The 16,998-nt window shown below is 45.7% G+C and overlaps 1 protein-coding gene across 19 annotated transcripts in view; it reads left to right on the forward strand.

Annotated features, from left to right (window-relative positions):
• The window catches only part of PCBP3 (poly(rC) binding protein 3), a 251,944-nt gene that overhangs the window by 67,941 nt on the left and 167,005 nt on the right, over positions 1-16,998 (forward strand). For 18 of the 19 annotated variants that reach the window (XM_035709259.2, XM_049104567.1, XM_049104566.1 and 15 more), the window contains exon 2: positions 15,117-15,152. The exons of the other annotated variant lie outside the window; for it this stretch is intronic. The gene's annotated coding sequence lies outside the window, so the exon portion shown is untranslated. The remainder of the gene's footprint in view (positions 1-15,116; positions 15,153-16,998) is intronic. 19 annotated transcript variants of the gene reach the window in all.

Here is a 16,998-nt window from a genome sequence, read left to right on the forward strand (position 1 = left end):
TTTTATTTTTTTTTTTCATCTCTTTCTTCTTGAGCCACTTTCAATAGTTTGTATTTATTTCCAGGAAGTTGTTCGCTTCATCTGGTTAATCTAATTCGTTGATAGAAAATTGTTTTCAGTGTATCCTTGTAATCCTTTTTATTTCATAAAATTGGGCAGTAACGTTTCTTTCATTCCTAATTTTAGTAATTAAGTCTTCTTCTGTGTTTCTGAGTCAGTTGAGATGAAGACGTCGATTTTGTTGATCTATTCAAAGAAACAAGTTCAGTGGCTCAGGGGGTTAAGCCTCTGCCTTCAGCTCAGGTCATGATCCCAGAGTTCTTGGATGGAGCCCTTGTCCCTCTCTGCTCAGCAGGGAGTCTGCTTCTCCCTCTCCCTCTGCCGTTCTCCTCTGCTTGTGCAGGTGCTCATGTTCTCTCCCTCCCTCTCACTCTCAAATAAGTAAAAAATCTTTAAAGCAACAACAATAACAACAACAAAAACAACCCATTTTTAGTTTGTTTTTCCATTCTCGATCTCACTCATTTTTGCTCTAGGTCTTGTTATTTCTTTCTGCTCACCTTTGATTTAATTTTCTTTTGTTTTTCTAGTTTCTTGGCGGAAGTTGAAGTTACTGAGTTGGGATCTTTCTCATTTTTGAATGTACAACACTTTGAAGGAGCTGCTGCCCAGTCCAGCCCCTTGTGGAGTTGCCATCTGCTGTGCTGGGCTTTGGGGAGGGGCATGGAGGAGGCTGGTTTTGCAGGGGAAGCCCTTCGAAGCTCTGGCTCTTACCTAAATCCAGTTGATTTTCTTGCATAAATGAATAATACTTGGATTGCTGCAGGCCTTTGGTTAATTCCCAGAGTCCTTAAACAGTTAATTAGGAAAATGTCATTGTCCTTATCAGGCTTATGGAGAAGTCAGCTGCCAGCCGTCTTTACTCTGCTGTTCCAATCATACCATCTTCCTACCGTGATTAATGATTAGAGAATGAATGTGAGGGGCACCCAGGGGGTTCAGCGGTCTAGCGGCTGCCTTCGGCTCAGGGCGTGACCCCGGGGTCCCGGGATCGAGTCCTGCATCGGGTCCCCGCAGGGAGCCTGCTTCTCCCTCTGCCTGTGTCTCTGCCTCTCTCTGTGTGTCTCTCAGGAATAAATAAATAAAACCTTAGGAAAAAAAATGTGATTGCAACAGAATATTTTATAGAAATTGGTTAACTACTTCTAAGTGTCATAAGGAAAGAAAATGTATAAAACTAACCAGCAAGTTTTGGAAAAGATCAACAGGGCATGAATGCTCATCCTATTTGATACCAAAACTTTCTGTAAAGCAAAAAAACAAAACAAAACAAAACAAAAAAAAACAACTTTCTGTAAAGCTAAAGGAATCAAAGCAGTTGGTATTCCTGCTGGAAGAGACAACAGCTCAGCAGAACAAGGTAGGACTCTAGAGCCCCGCCTGTGAAAAGGGGGATTCACCTGGGAGTGAAGTCCCGGCCGGTTAAACCCTGCCTAACGAACTTTATGATTTCCCACCCTGAGGTCGGGACTTTGCCTCAGAATTAGGAATGTGTAGTCTGCCCCGTGAGAGGAGGCTGTGGGAGAAGGGGGCGTCCCAGGGGATACAGGGTGAGTCGCGGAGAGCCGATGGGTGTTCACAGCATAAAGGAGGACTCCCCCGCCGTTCTCAGGGTGGCTCAGGGGGCGTCGCTGGGAGAGCCAAGGGAAATCAGCCGAGGAACTCCCGCAGAAAGCATGGGTCTGACTTCTCCCGGCATGACACCAAACCTGGAAACCACAAGAATGCCGGATTTCAGAGCTTCTGTATAGCATCGTCCCCATGTACCAAATTCAGGGACCCCTAAAGGGAGGTGGGAACATGTGGTAGCCAGTTGCTAGTAGAGGGGGCCTCTAGACCCATAACTAGAAGATGAGCCACTGTGCAAGTGGTGGGGGGCTCTAACGTATTAGTTTGTTTTTGTATCTCAAAAAATACATGTGCTGTAGTTCTAACTGATTTCTCCATCACCGGACCCCCTGCGGGTCACAGTGGTTTTGCTGGAGCCTCCCGCAGCATGGCAGCAGTGCTGCATACCAGTGCGACCAGGTCACTGGGAGACTGGGCGCCCTGGTCACTTGTCTACGATGATTTGTGCCTTGAGTTCACCCTGAGCTCCTGCCTCAGACTAGAATCTAACAGTGATTCTTTCTTGCTGCCCAGGGCCACGCCCGAACACGTGGGGGCACCTTGCTTTCCCGGCACACCTCTGTGTTGTAGGCCCTCTGCCTCCTGCCTCAAGTCCTGGAAAGAGCCGCCACCCAAAGAGCTTCATTTGTTTGTTTATTTGGGGGGAAAGAAGTGTTGAGGTTAAAATCTCCACCCTAGGGGTCCACTTGTCACGAAATGAACTAGAGGTAGACCTATTATGGCTCTGACTTCACCATGATTTCCTCCCAATCCAATCCAATTCAATTATTATTAGATCCATTAAGTTTTTTAAATCCAATATAGAAAACACCCGAATTTCTTCTTTTCTACAGTCTATTTACTTAAATTTGTTGAGCCTTTGACCAGAAAATAATGTGCATCCCTCTTTTTTTTTTTTTTTTTTTGTTATCCTCACGTGTTTCATTGGTTCATACCCAGTGGATTTTGAGCAGGCAGTTTATTGAAGGAGCAGAGATATCAAAAAATATGGAAAGATGCTGCCCCTCAGTGCTAACAGATAAATGCACACACATCGTTCTTTGTCTCATTGGCGTTTATTTTAATTTTTTTATTTTCTAAAGATTTTATTTATTTATTCATGAGAGACACACACACACGCAGAGGCAGAGACACAGGCAGAGGGAGAAGCAGGCTCCATGCAGGGAGCCCGATGTGGGACTTGATCCCGGGACCTGGGGTCACACCCCGGGCTGAAGGCAGGTGCTCAACCACTGAGCCACCTGGGCTGCCCGGGAAAGTTTAAAATATGGAATTTTGGCACAGAATCACAGAGATCAGACTGTCACATGTCACTTGTTGTCTCAGACCGCACAGAGAAGGGGACCTGGGGGCTCTTCATCCTTGTGTGTCAGGGGCTCTGAAATTCTCTGGCACTTTGGCTGAAAATTCTGCTCTTAAGAATTCATCTTCAGGAAACAATCCTGGAGGATGTTCATTGCAGTATTAATTTAAATAATTAACCAGTGGAAGCAGCCTAAAGGGCCAATAACAGAGGTTTAGTAAATCAGTTACTGTTTTTCTCAACACAGAGAATATTAGGCAGCAGTTAGCAGTTATAGGAATGACTTATGGTGTGAAAAAATGCACCCAGCATATGAAGTCAAAATACACATAAAAGCAGTATCTATCACATGAAATATTGGGCGGGGCGGGGGGGCGTGTGTGTATGTGTGTGTGTATTTTAAAGTCCTCAATGTGATAAAAACCAAAGGCTTATGGTGTCTGCTTCTGAGATCTGGAACCACTGACGGTATCTATGTTCACACATTTCTGAATTTTTGAAATTTTCGTAAATGAACAAATATCACTTTTATAATTGGAGGAGAAACAATATATATATATTTTAAAGATTTTTTTTTAATTTATTCATGAGAGATACAGAGAGAGAGAGAGAGGCAGAGACACAGGCAGAGGGAGAAACAGGCTCCTTGCGGGGAGCCTGATGTGGGACTCGATCCTGGGACTCCAGGATCACGCCCTGGGCCAAAGGCAGGCGCTAAACCACTGAGCCACCCAGGGATCCCTATATTTTTTTTTAATAGAGAAGAACTATGTGAAAATTAGTCTGATCTCTGAGATGCAGAAGCATTTTCTAAGCATAAAAGCAATGCAAGTAATTTCAAATAGTAGATATGTTTTATTTTTATGGACAAATTTCTTTAGTTATCAATAAACCTTAAAAGGCTAAAAACAAGCTGTTATATGAACATTTTCTACAGATATTACGGACACAGGTAGATTGTTCTGAAAGCATATATAATCATCTCATTTTGCTTAAAAAATAATAGAGGGGATGCCTCGATGGCTCAGTCAGTTAAGTGTCTGATTCTTGGTTTTGGCTCCGGTCGTGATCTCAGGGTAGTGAGATCGAGCCTCGTGTCAAGCTCCGTGCTCATCGTGGAGTCAGCTTGAGATTCTCTCTCCCTCCTCCTCTGCCCCTCCTGCTCGTCCTCTCTCAAATCAATAAATCTTTTTTAAAAATTAAAATATATATAGGTAAATGATAAAAAAAAACTTCTAGAAGAAAACAGAAGTTTACTGCTGTTGGTGTTTTCATCTGGGAGTTGGAGGTGCTTTTGAATATATTTCTTGGACTTTTCTGTACCTTCCAAACTTTTTGTACAAAGAGCAGGCAGGTGTTTTGCTGTCACAGGATGATGCACACTTGTGATGAAGACAGAGTCTGTGCACAAGGCAGGAGACCGATGCGGGGGCCTTCCCCTGCTTGGCAGCTTCTCTCGTCGGGGGGTTCCAGGACACAGGTGTACAGAACTCACCCACTATCACTGATCGAAACCCTTGAATTTGGGCAGTTGTCCAGAAAGTCTAGTAGATGCATTTTAGGCCGCTTCAGTACCTGGTGAGAGCGCAGACGGATCTCCTGTGTCTGAGTCTGGTAGGGAGAGTGACCCCCTCAGAAAGCCAAGGAGGGGAAAAAATAATGGAGTTTTTGTAATTTAATAAGTCCATTGTGCTGAGGTTGAAACAAAAATCCTTTTATATATGATTGCAAGTTCTTAGTGAATAAATCTCAATAGTATAATAAAAATATTGCAATATGGGTGTACCTGTTTGTACTCATGCACGTACTGTATGGTGTACTAAATGGGAAAATGAAACATAGAATACCCCATCCCCAGATGAGGGTGGGTGCTGTGAGCACAGGCCTGATCTAAGCGGTGGAAGCGCATCATCACTGGTGTGTGGCTGGATGAAAGGGCCTGTTGTCCGGGCCCAGGGAGTGGGGTGGGCCCACCACACAGGGGCCCCTTGGCCTCACTGACCACGTCACCACCGTGCATTGACCTCTAGATGCTATTTTTTGAGGTGGAGGAGTAGAGAAGCTCGGCCCCCTGGCTACCTCCTCCTCTTTTCTCCTGAGACCATCACCAAGAGTATAATTATTTAGAAAGGGTAATTGCATTGGTAGCTTCTGTGATGGGAATGAAGCTGAATCATCCTTGCCCGTCCTCCCCCTACAGAAGCTCTTTTAAACCCTAGTTACCCCTGACTCGTTGGCAGAACTCGAAGTTCGTTCTGCTGCAGGGGGTGGGTTAATGAGACAGTGTGTCCCCCAGATCTAGAGAAATTTGGAGTCAAGGCTGTCTCCCTCCTGAAGTCAGAGCTTTACTGTGGCCCCGTGGATAAAAAAATGGCATTTGCTAATTTTTCCTTTATTAAGAGCCATCAAAGTGCGGAAGTCCCATTTAGCAAAAATAGGACCTCTGAGCAGAGTCCCAGGAGCGGCATTTCCAGGTGTGTCCTGCTGTAGAGCCGCCGGCCTTACCGCAGGTCACTGTTAAGTGGCCTTTGGAAGCAGTGGCCTAAAACGTTCCATGTGGTGGCCCACAGCCACTGCGCCCATTCTGCTGCTCTCTGCTCGCTCATCCTCCTCTGATGGGGGATCCCTAGAAGCCAGCTCCATGTTGGAAGGAGAAGGGGAGCCTATGGGGTCCCAGTGCAGTGGGGCAGCAAGGACTCTCCCTGCCTTCACAGCCATGGGCTGGGCCGTTGCATAACATGAATTTGAAAACTCTGATGTAGGGCAGCCCCGGGGGGCTCAGCGGTTTAGCGCCACCTTCGGCCCAGGGCGTGATCCTGGGGTCCCGGGATGGAGTCCCACGTCGGGCCCCCTGCATGGAGCCTGCTTCTCCCTCTGTCTGTGTCTCTGCTTTTCTGTGTCTCATGAATAAATAAATAAAATCGTAAAAAACAAAACAAAACAAAAACCCTGATGTAGAATATCAGCAGTGTCTGTGTGAGTATGAGGGTGACAAGGGGTGTCAGATACATGGACTTGTGTGGGTGGCCATGGGTGAGGAAAAAGACATATGTCAGGGGGCCCTGGGGTTGCCATGGGGGCCTCTGTGGGATCCCGAAGAGCACCCTCCATCCCTGAGTTATCGGCTGGGTGACTTCAGGCTATGAGCACGGGGGCTGCTGTGGGAGGACCACCTTCAGGAAGGGAGGGCTTCTAGGTAGAAGCTCTGGTTGGAATACGAAGATCCTATAAAAGTCCTCTGCACCTAACGGTAGGAAAGCTACAAACAGTAGCTCAAATAAGAACATTACTAGTATTTGCATTTATGGCTAAATCTGCAAAAAAGGAATAGAATTTTGCTTGTTCATTTTGTCTCCTTTCTAGTCAGTGCTTTTATTTTATTTTTATTTCTATTTTTTAAAGGTTTTATTTATTTATTCATGATAGAGACAGAGAGGCAGAGACACAGGCAGAGGGAGAAGCAGGCCCCATGCAGGGAGCCTGATGTGGGACTTGATCCCAGGACTCCAGGATCACACCCTGGGCCAAAGGCAGGCGCTAAACCTCTGAGCCACCCAGGGATCCGCTAGTCAGTGCTTTTAAAATGTATCTCTGATGCTAGAATTCTGTTGTGACTGTGTGTGGTCACGTTTGGGGCGCTGGGGTGTCCTGTTCCAACCGGGGCTGGAGGGGAACCTGCGCCCTGCGCTGTGGCTCACGTGGCCCAGGCGTGTTGGCAGCCGTGTGCGCCCGGGCCGTGCGCGCTCGGAGCAAATGACGGCCTCGGATCAGACACCCTCTGATTCTGTGTTTTTCCCTCATTCATTGAATTGCAAGGTTCGGGATCCCTGGGTGGCGCAGTGGTTTAGCGCCTGCCTTTGGCCCAGGGCGCGATCCTGGAGACCCAGGATCGAATCCCACATCGGGCTCCCGGTGCATGGAGCCTGCTTCTCCCTCTGCCTGTGTCTCTGCCTCTCTCTCTCTCTCTGTGACTATCATAAATAAATAAAAATTAAAAAAAAAATTGAATTGCAAGGTTCTCGGGGCTTATCTCGTCCCCCGCCCCCACCCCGTCCAGGAAGTGTAATTTTATTCTGCTCTTTTGAAAAAAAGAGCGGATAGCCACAGACGCAGAGGCCCGCGCGTCCTCAGCCTCCCAGCACACTTAGAGCGCAGCCTGTGGTGCGCTGGAGCCTCGCCTCTCGGGGCGGGAGCCCTGAGCTTGTGCGCCCCGCTTGGTGCAGTGGCAGTGCCATCTGTCCTTACGTCTGCTCGCACGTGCAGCTGACCGCCCGGCACGCACAGGGACCTGCTTCCCACCGGTGCCCTTCCCGGAGCTCGGTCCCTGCCGCCGTGGGGGTCCCTTCTGGTGGGGGAGAGCCAAGAATCAAGGGAATTCAGTCAACAGTGCGCCGGCGCCTGGCAGGGGGGGCAGAGCAGGAAGACTGGCAAGGAGTTGGGGAGCACCCGCCAGGTGGCCTGGGAGGCCTTGCAGAGGAGGTGGGGTCACGCCATGGGAGAGCAGCCTGGGAGGCCAGTGGGGAGGTGGGGACAGTGAGCCAAGGGTGGGCGGAAATGTGCTTTGGAGGACAGCGGCGGCTCTCTGCCTCCCCTCGAGGAGCGGGGTCACTCCCCAGCACTGGGGTCTCTGCAGCTCCCTCCGCTGCGGGGCGGCAGGGCACGCGGGTCGCTGGGGAGGCCACAGCCAGCAGGATGGCAGGTGGAGAGCGTGGTGGGCGCCAGGGCTGGGCCGGGCTGACGGTCTTGCTGGGGGACGGTCAGGGAGGCTGGCGAAGAGGACCGGAGCGACTCCGGGAGGCCGAGCTCCGAGCACCGAGGTGGTCAGGGATCGCTCTTGGACTTCAGTCTAGATACCCTGGTTGCTTGGTCAGGTGGGCAGTTGGTGCAGCAGCTCGGGGCAGAGGGCAGGGCCGGGAGATGGATTAGGGAGCCCCGTGGGGAATGTGTGTTTGGCTGTGGAGTGCGGGGCGCACCTGGAGGAGGAAGTGTACGGTCGGGGGGGAGCAGAGCTCCCCCAGCCCAACCCCAGGAAGCAGAGGCTGCAGCCCCCGAGGCCGTGGTGCCCGGCCCAGGGCTCCCCGAGTGCTCCGGGCTTCTCCGGCCAGCGCCCCGGGAGCACTGCATCCCACCGGGGCAGCCCCTCTGGACGTCGTGGAGGCTCGTCTCTTAAATTTCCTCTCCCGTGGCTCTCAGGAATCGGAGACCCATGTGTCTAGGTGACCTGCACGCTCCACCCCGGGCCGCGGCTGGCCTGCAGGGCACGCTCTCCTCTCCGCCCGCCCGGCCGTCCCTATGTCCACTCCGGCCACGTATTTGATCAAATATTTAATTAGCCCATTTGAAAAATGATGCTGTTTGCTTTCTTATTAAATGTTAGAGCTCCGTGTGTTCTGGACAGCCCTTCGGGGCACTGTTCTGTTCAGCCACCTCACTTGTCATTTTTTGTTTTTTTTGTTTTTTTTTTTTCACTTGTCGTTTTTATAGCAGTGCCTTTTGATCAGATTTTTAAGTTTTAATAACATCCAGTTTATCCATTTGTTTTCTTTTATGCATCATGTCTTCTGTATCGCTTAAAAATTCTCTGTCAAACCAGAGGTCTGTAAGATTTTCTCTTATTCTTTCTTTCAGAAGTCTTACAGTTTCAGCTATTACATTTAAGTCTGTGATCTATCTTGAATAATTTTATATGGATGGGAAGAAAATGTCAAGACCCTTTTTTTTTTTTTTTGGTATATGGTATCTAGTTGTTTCAGCAGCTGTTACTAAAAATATTATCCTTTCCCCATTTAATCACCCCGGAACCTTGGCCAGAAACCATTTGTCTTACGTACGTGTGTGTGTTTTCAAGGGTACCTGGGATTCATTTTAATCAGGAAAGGTAAGTAAGGCAGACACGGACATGACTGCCAGGAAGGAGGAAGTCTGTGCTCACAGGTGCCGAGGAAAAGGAGGCAGGCCCCCCAGGGCCCCACCAGGAAGCTCCAGGGTCAGTCGGGAGGCAGAGGAGGCGAGGGGAGAATGTGGGCGTGAGTTTTATCGTGGTTTCCGTGGGAGGAACAGGTGAGGCAGGGGCAGCAGGGGCAGCAGGCTTCAGTTTGGCTAGTTTGAACAATTTTAACCAGCCCTAGGGCCTAGGAGCCGTCCCTGGCTGTCTGGTCCCTGGCCCTGGGGTGCTGAGGGCACGGGGACCGCGGCCCAGAGCGTGAGAGCCCCACGGAGGAGGCGGTGGAGGGTGCGGGTTCTGGATTGGGTGTCTTGCCCCTGGGGTGAGTTGTTCATCCTCTCTGGAACTGGCTAACTCCAGGAGGACAGTCCCTCCAGGGTCAGTAAGGCCCAGGTGTCGTCTAAAGCATGAGAACACAGAAAATTAAAAACACGTGCTTAACAAAGCGTGGACTATTTCTGGACGATGCTGTTCCTTTTGATCAATCCGTCTTTATCGCTGTAGCTTTATAATAGATTTTGAAATAAGGCCTTATAAGTTCTCCTGCTTTGTTCCCTCTCCTCAAAGCTGTTTTATTTCCTTCATATTTCCATATACACTTTTCGATCCACTTAGCCTGTTCTGGTTTTGATGAAGATGGCCCTGAACCGGTAGATCACCTTGGTGCGATTGACATCTCGATGAATGGAGGCACGAAGAGAGGCATCCTTAGCTTCTTCGTTCCTGCTCTCAGGGGCTTGCCTCCATCTCGCACCTTTGTGTGACGTTAGCTCTGCTCTCTAGCTGGTGCTCCCGGGTCAGGCGCAGAAGTGCTCCTACCACCTGGGTTTGGGGACTTTTTCATGAGTGATACTGAATTTCGTTAAATGCTTTTTCTGCGTCGATGGAAACAATCATATAGTTTTCCTTTTCGAGTCTGTTTATACGGCCCATCCAAATAACTCAGTTATATTGAATTTTTTTAAGGGCAGCCCAGGTGGCTCAGCGGTTTGGCGCCGCCTTCCACCCAGGTCGTGATCCTGGAGACCCGGGATCGAGTCCCATGTCGGGCTCCCAGCGTGGAGCCTGCTTCTCCCTCTGCCTGGGTCTCTGCCTCTCTCTCTCTCTGTCTCTCATGAATAAATAAATAAAAAGCTTAAAAAAAAATCAGACCAACTGCATTTCTGGGTTGAAATCCACTTTGTTGTAATTATTTTTTTATATTACATGGTTTGATATGCTAGAATTTAAGAACTTTTGCAACTACGTTTATGAGGAATAATGATATGTTTACTTTTAGCGTATTTTTCTGTTTCTTTGGTATCAAGTTAATATACCTGCCTCACTGAATGGGTTGCGAAGTGTTCATTTGTATTAAATTTGGGGGATGAGTTAGTAAGGAATTTGTCTTATTTTTTTCCTTGACTAGTTCATAGAATTCACCACTGAAGCCATCTTTTTTGGTGGGAAGGTTCTTAACTTGAGTTCAATTTCTTGAATCCATATAGGGTTATCTATAACCTTCTTGAGTGAGTTTGGATAGCTTGATTCTTCTAAAAATTCCATCTGTGTTATTAAATTTATTAACACGCAATAGGTCCTAACATTCCCTTATTGCATTCTGTTTTATTTATTGATTTATTGGTGTAAATTTCACATAACATGCAATTAATCATTTTAAAGTATACGATTCAGTGGCATTCAGTACATTCACAGCGTCATACAGCCACCACCCAGTTTCAGACTTTTTTCATCACCCAGATAAATGAGTATCCGTTTGTCTGGATGATTAAGTAATTACTTCCCATTTCCTCTTTCCCCATGCCCTGGACACCACGAATCTGCTTTCAATCTCTGTAGATTGACCTATTCTGGCTATTTCTTATAAATGGAATCATACGCAGTATACGACCGTTTGTGTCTGGCTTCTTTCATTTAGTGTCATGTTTTCAAGGCTCATCTGAGTTGTAGTGTGGATCAGTACTTCCTTTCTTTTTTTTTTAATTTTTTTTTAATGCCTGTGGAATATTCCATTGTGTATGGCTATATTCCAGTTTGGTTATCAATTCATCCACTGATGGACACTTAAGTTGTTTCCATATTTTGGCTATTTTAGAATAATGAGGCTATGAACAAATATCTGTTTGAATCTCTGTTTTTAGCTCTTTTGGATGTATAATGTGATGTGAAATCACTGAGTCATGGTAATTCAGTGTTTACCTTTCTGAGGAATTGGCAGGCTTTTCCACAGAGTCTGCACAGCGTGTCACTAACACCAGTGACACGCCAAGGTGCCTGTTTCTCCACGTTCTTAACCAACACATGTTATTTTCTGCTGCTTTGGTTACAGCCATCCTGGTAGATGTGAAATGGTTCCACATGGTGGTTTTTAACTTCATTGTCTTTTTAGTGGCCTTTGTATCCGTAGTATTCTATTCATCATTATTGGGACTGGTCATCTGTGTCTTCACCCTTTTTTCCTGATGAGTATGGCTAGATGTTTATCAATATTATTGATCTTCTCAAAGAACCAATTTCTTATTTCATTAATTCTGTGTTTTATTTTTCAATTAATGGTTAGTCGACATACAGTGATACCCTTGTTTCAGATATACAACACAATGATTCAACAATTCTCTATTTTATTTTTCTTAATTGCTTTTCAGCTCATTTCTTAATTCCTTTTCTTCTGTTTACTTTGGACTTAATATGCTCTCTCTTTTTCTAATTTTGAGATAGTAGATCCTTAGCTTATTGACTTCAGAACTTTCTTTTTTCCTAATCTAGGGATTTAGTGCTATAAATTTTCCTCGTGGTGGGACACCTGGGTGGCTCAGCGGTTGAGCGCCTGCCTTTGGCTCGGCGTGATCCCAGAATGCCGGGATCGAGTCCCACGTCGGGCTCCCTGCGTGGAGCCTGCTTCTCCCTCTGCCTGTGTCTCTGCCCCTCTCTCTCTCTGTGTCTCTCAGGAATAAATAAATAAAATCTTAAAATTTTTTTCCCTCATGGTACTGCTTTTTCTGCATCCCACACATTTTGATATGTTGTGTTTTCATTTTTATTCAGTTAAGACTACTTTATAGTTTCTACTCCCGATTTCTTCTTTCTCATGTATTACTTGTAAGTGTGCTATTTTCTGTAACTGATTTCTAATTGAATTCCCTTGTGGCCAGTGAATACACTACTTCTGATTTTAGTCTTTTACGTTTATTAAGACTTTTAAAAATGGCTCAGAATATGGTCTTTGAAAAATATTCCATGATCGCTGAAAATAAGGTATGTTGTGTTGTTACTGTGTAGACTGTAAATGTCAATTAGGTTGTGTTGGATGTGTCGTTGAGTCTCATATACCCTTTACTGATCTTCTGTTTAGTTGTTTGACCCTTTATTATTATGTAATGTCCCTTTTTTACTTCTGATAGTATTCTTTGCTTTGCCCAGACCCAGTTTTTCTGGTGTTAATATAGCCATTTCATCTTTTTTTTGATTAGGGCTAGCATGGTACATCTTTTCCAATGTTTTTCTTTCAACCTATTTGTATGTTTGTATTTAAAGTGGGTTTCTTATAAGTAAAGTATATAATGGACTGCTGGTTTTTTAAATCTACTCTTAAGATCTCTTAATTTTCATTAGAGTGTTTACATCATTCGTATTTTATGTGATTATTGATATGATTTTGTTTAAATCTATCATTTTGCCATAGTTTTTTTTTTTATTTGTCCTATTTGTTACTAGCCCTCTTTTTCTGCCTTATATTGGGCTGTGTACTTTTATTTTATTTATTTATTTTTTAAATTTTTTATTTATTTATGATAGTCACAGAGAGAGAGAGAGAGAGGCAGAGACACAGGCAGAGGGAGAAGCAGGCTCCATGCACCGGGAGCCCGACGTGGGATTCGATCCCGGGTCTCCAGGATCGCGCCCTGGGCCAAAGGCAGGCACCAAACCGCTGCGCCACCCAGGGATCCCTGGCTGTGTACTTTTAATGATCAATTCTAGCACCTTTACTAGCTTAGTAGTGATATCTCTTCAAGAGGTTGCCTGAGATTCATTGTATATATCTGTGTCACCATCTGTCTTCAAGTAATATTATACTCATTCACTTAGAATATAAAATCTAATGACAGTATACTTCTGTCTCACTTCTCCTGGCCTTTATGTTATTATCCCCAAGCCATTTACTTCTATATTTTATAAACTCCAAGCTCATTGTTAATATTTTTGCTTTAAATAGTCTATTATGTTTTAAAACAGTCTTAAAATTAAGAAAAAGGCTTTTATATTTATTCATTGAATTTTGTTTCCAGTACTTTTTACTTCCTTTTTGTGGATCTGGATTTCCTTTTGATACCATTTTCCTCTTGTGTGATAGACTTAGCTTAATATTATTTGTAGTTCAGGTGTGTTGGTGATGAATTATTTTAGCTTTTGTTTGTTGGAAAAAGTCTTTATTTTGCCTTTTTTTTTTTTTTTTTGCCTTTGTATTTGAAAGTTATTTTCACTACGTATGGTATTTCGGGTTGACAGTTTTGTCCCCAATCACTTTAGAGATGTCATTCTACTGGTTTCTGACTTGCATTGTTTCTGAGACCTCTGTCCACCATATCTGTGTCCCTCTACATAATGTTTCCTTTTTGTCTGGCTGGTTTTGTTCGTTTGTTTTTTTAAGATTTATTTGAGAGAGAGAGAGAGAGAGAGAGAGTGAGGGGAGTGCATGAGCAAGGGCAGAGGGAGGGGGGAAGCAGATGGCCTGCTGAGCAAGGGAGCCCAACTCTGGCTCCATCCCAGGACCCTGGGATCATGACCTGAGCTGAAGGCAGTCGTGCAACCTACTGAGAGCCACCCAAGAGCCCTTGTCTGGCTGTTTTTAAGATTTTTCTCTAGGTAAGCTGGTTATGATGTACCTTGGTTTAATTTCCTTCATGTTTTCTTCTCTTTAGGAATTGTTGACCTTCTTGGATCTATGGGTTCATAATTTTCATCGAATTTCAAACATTTTTTGCCATTATTTCTTGCAGTTTATTTTTTGTCCCATCCTGTCCTCCCCTCGGATCTTCAGTTACGTTATGTTTATGTAATGTGTGTGTGCGTGTGCATATCCAATTCTGTTTCTGCTCTTCTGTGGGGGGAGCCTTTCTTTATGTTTCATTTGAGATGCTTTCTGTCTGCTCAGCTTGTTTTGTCTGCACATTGACTAATCTTTCTTCTTGCAGAGTCTAAAGTATTGTTGGTTCCATCAAGTATATTTTCCATTTCAGACACTTGATTTTTTTTTAATCCTTTTCATGTCTCTCCTTAGCATGTTGTGCTTTCCTCTATCTTCTTGAATATAAACAGTGTCTTTCTAACAGCTATTTTAAAAGGCTTTGTGTACTAATTATTTCTTTGCATACTTTCTGGATCTATTTCTTAGTGATCAACTATTCTTATTATGAGACATATTTCTTTTTTTTAAAGATTTTATTTATTTATTTACTTATTTATTCATGAGAAACAGGCAGAGAGACATAGGCAGAGGGAGAAGCAGGCTCCTTGGGGAGCCCAATGCAGGAATCGATCCCAGGACCCCGGGATCGCTACCCGAGCCCAAGTGGTAGTCTGTGCAGTCAGGAGGCATCACATTTGTTTCCTCCCCTCAGGATCATCTTGTGCTGCCTGTTGTCCTGTGTCTCAAAACCCTGTCTCACGTCTTTTGTCAGTGTTTCAACAGTTTGTAGCTGGAGAATCTATCTGGTCTGTCTTCTGTCTTGGCTAGAAGTGGACGGACGTCCTGTGTTAGGGGTTTCTGGTCTTCCTCCGGTCTTCAGTCCTCACTGTACACAGGCCTTGAGCTGCCTGTAGGAGCCTTTGGCGGTGCCGTTTCCCTGCACATTAAGTCTTTGCACAGGCAGGGTGCCTTGTCCTGTTGTCCAGGTGACACGTGCTTCAGACTCGGAGCTGAGACCATGTGGTGCACTAGGGGTCCCACCTACACCCCCGTATCTTAAGTTCTGAACTCAATTTAGAATCTAACCTCTTCTGTGGAAACTTTTCCCTCTGGGAAAGTTCCTTTGAGCTCCTAAATAACTGATTTATGAGTATATTTTTTAAATAAATCCCTTTGGTTTGATAAAATTTGGCGTCTAAGGTGGTAGATTTTTCTTTGGTTTATTTTCTATGTATGATTTCCAATTATAATTATTCTTTTTAACCCATTTACAGGGTTATCTACCGAGAGAGATCTTCACATGGTTCCATGTAAGTAGTGCTTCTTCTAATGCTTTTATAGAGATTATGGCTTTAAACTGAGTGATTCTTTCTACATCAGTTGCACATGAAGCCGTGTGTCGCGCTGCCTCTGCTTGTGGCCTGGTTTCACATCACGCAAGGGACCTGTGATTTGCATGATTTCTTTCTGACTTGTAGAACCAAGATATTAAAAGAAGCCATTTTCTCCTTTTCTATTAAACTTTTTTCTCCAACTTAACTTGACCAAACTGTCCAGCAGGGGGCCTGAGGGCCGATTGTCAGTATAGGTCACTGGACGTGTGTGTTAGTCCCACGTTTCACCGGTGCACACCAACCTGGCAGTGACAAATGTGTACTGTATTGTACCTGGCCATGGTGGGGGGTTCAGGCTGTGTGGACACCTGTATGTGGCCTTGACTCCAGTTTTACAGAAACTACCTTGAAATGATTCCTTTTAAACCCTTAACATGTCTTTTCCTAAAGCTTATAAATGTTGTTTTCTAAAAGTTTTCTGCAGGAAACTTGGTTTTTAGCATTTTTTGCATGGAATACTAATGTAGTCATGATAGCAGTTAATGTTTGTGAAGTGCTTGATTTGTGCCAGCTTTGCCGGTTTGGGATTCTTCCCATCTAATTCCTCACTCCGTCCTCACAGTGTCCTGTGAGGTAGGTACCATTGCTCTGCTCACTTTCCAAGGCTCAGTGACTTGGCACCACTGTGTGGTCAGTGGTGAGATGAGGAATTGAGCCTAGGCCTCTGATCTCACGAGCTTGAGTCTCTTCATAACAGTAGGAGAAGCAGGAACGGCCTTGTTGATGAGACGGGGGCTCTACATTCAGTGTCTGCCCCTCCTGATGGTCTTGATGGCAGCCCCAAGGGGCCACCCTGGCATCCTGAGCTCAGCGATCCTGGTCAGAGAGCACTACAGTCATAGCCCAGCACGCTTCCGGAGCTTGTGGCCTGCAGCAGGGGCTGTGACTGAATCAGCAGCTCCCTCAGAGAGACAGTGCCGGCGGTGAGGAGTCGGGAGCAGGTGTGCGAAGGCATTTAGGGCTGGAGGGTAACCAGAGTCCTGACTGATGTTAGAAGAGGAAAGAGGATGGGACACCTGGTGGGCTCAGTGGTTGAGCATCTGCCTTTGGCTCAGGGCGTGATCCCGGGGTCCCGGGATCGAGTCCCACATCGGGCTCCTTACGGGAAGCCTGCTTCTCCCTCTGCCTGCATCTCTGCCTCTCTGTCCCTCTCTCTACCCCCACCTATGTCTCTGATGAATAAATAAATAAAATCTTTTTTTTAAAGATTTTATTTATTTATTAATAAGAGACAGAGAGAGAGAGAGGCAGAGACCCAGGCAGAGGGAGAAGCAGGCTCCATGTAGGGAGCCCGACGCAGGACTTGATCCTGGGCCTCCGGGATCATGCCCTGGGCTGAAGGTGGCGCTAAACCACTGAGCCACCCGGGCTGCCCAAATAAATAAAATCTTAAAAAAAAAAAAAAAAAAAAGAAGAGGAAAGTTCTTCATTAACAAATTGCATGAACAAAGGCCTTGTTTGTTCTTTCATTCATTCGGCAAATATTTACGAAGTGCCTGTGATATGCCAGGCACTCTTCTGAAATCCCAGCTTCCTTTGGCTCATACCCATGTGAGGCTTACAAAACCTAAATATACTAAATAAACACCTCACAGTGTGTCAGGTGGGGATGCTTGCTGTGGAGGAGGTTCGGGAGGATCGGGTGTGGGAGTGCTGGCTGCAGTTGCAATAGGCCTACCCTGACTAGGGTGTCTGTGTAGAGCCTACAGGAGGGGCAGGAGCAAGCCCTGTGGGTCCTGGAGCAAATCCTTACAGGCCAGGG

This window comes from Canis lupus, chromosome 31 (genome assembly GCF_003254725.2).
Source record: "Canis lupus dingo isolate Sandy chromosome 31, ASM325472v2, whole genome shotgun sequence".
Classification (NCBI taxonomy): domain Eukaryota; kingdom Metazoa; phylum Chordata; class Mammalia; order Carnivora; family Canidae; genus Canis; species Canis lupus.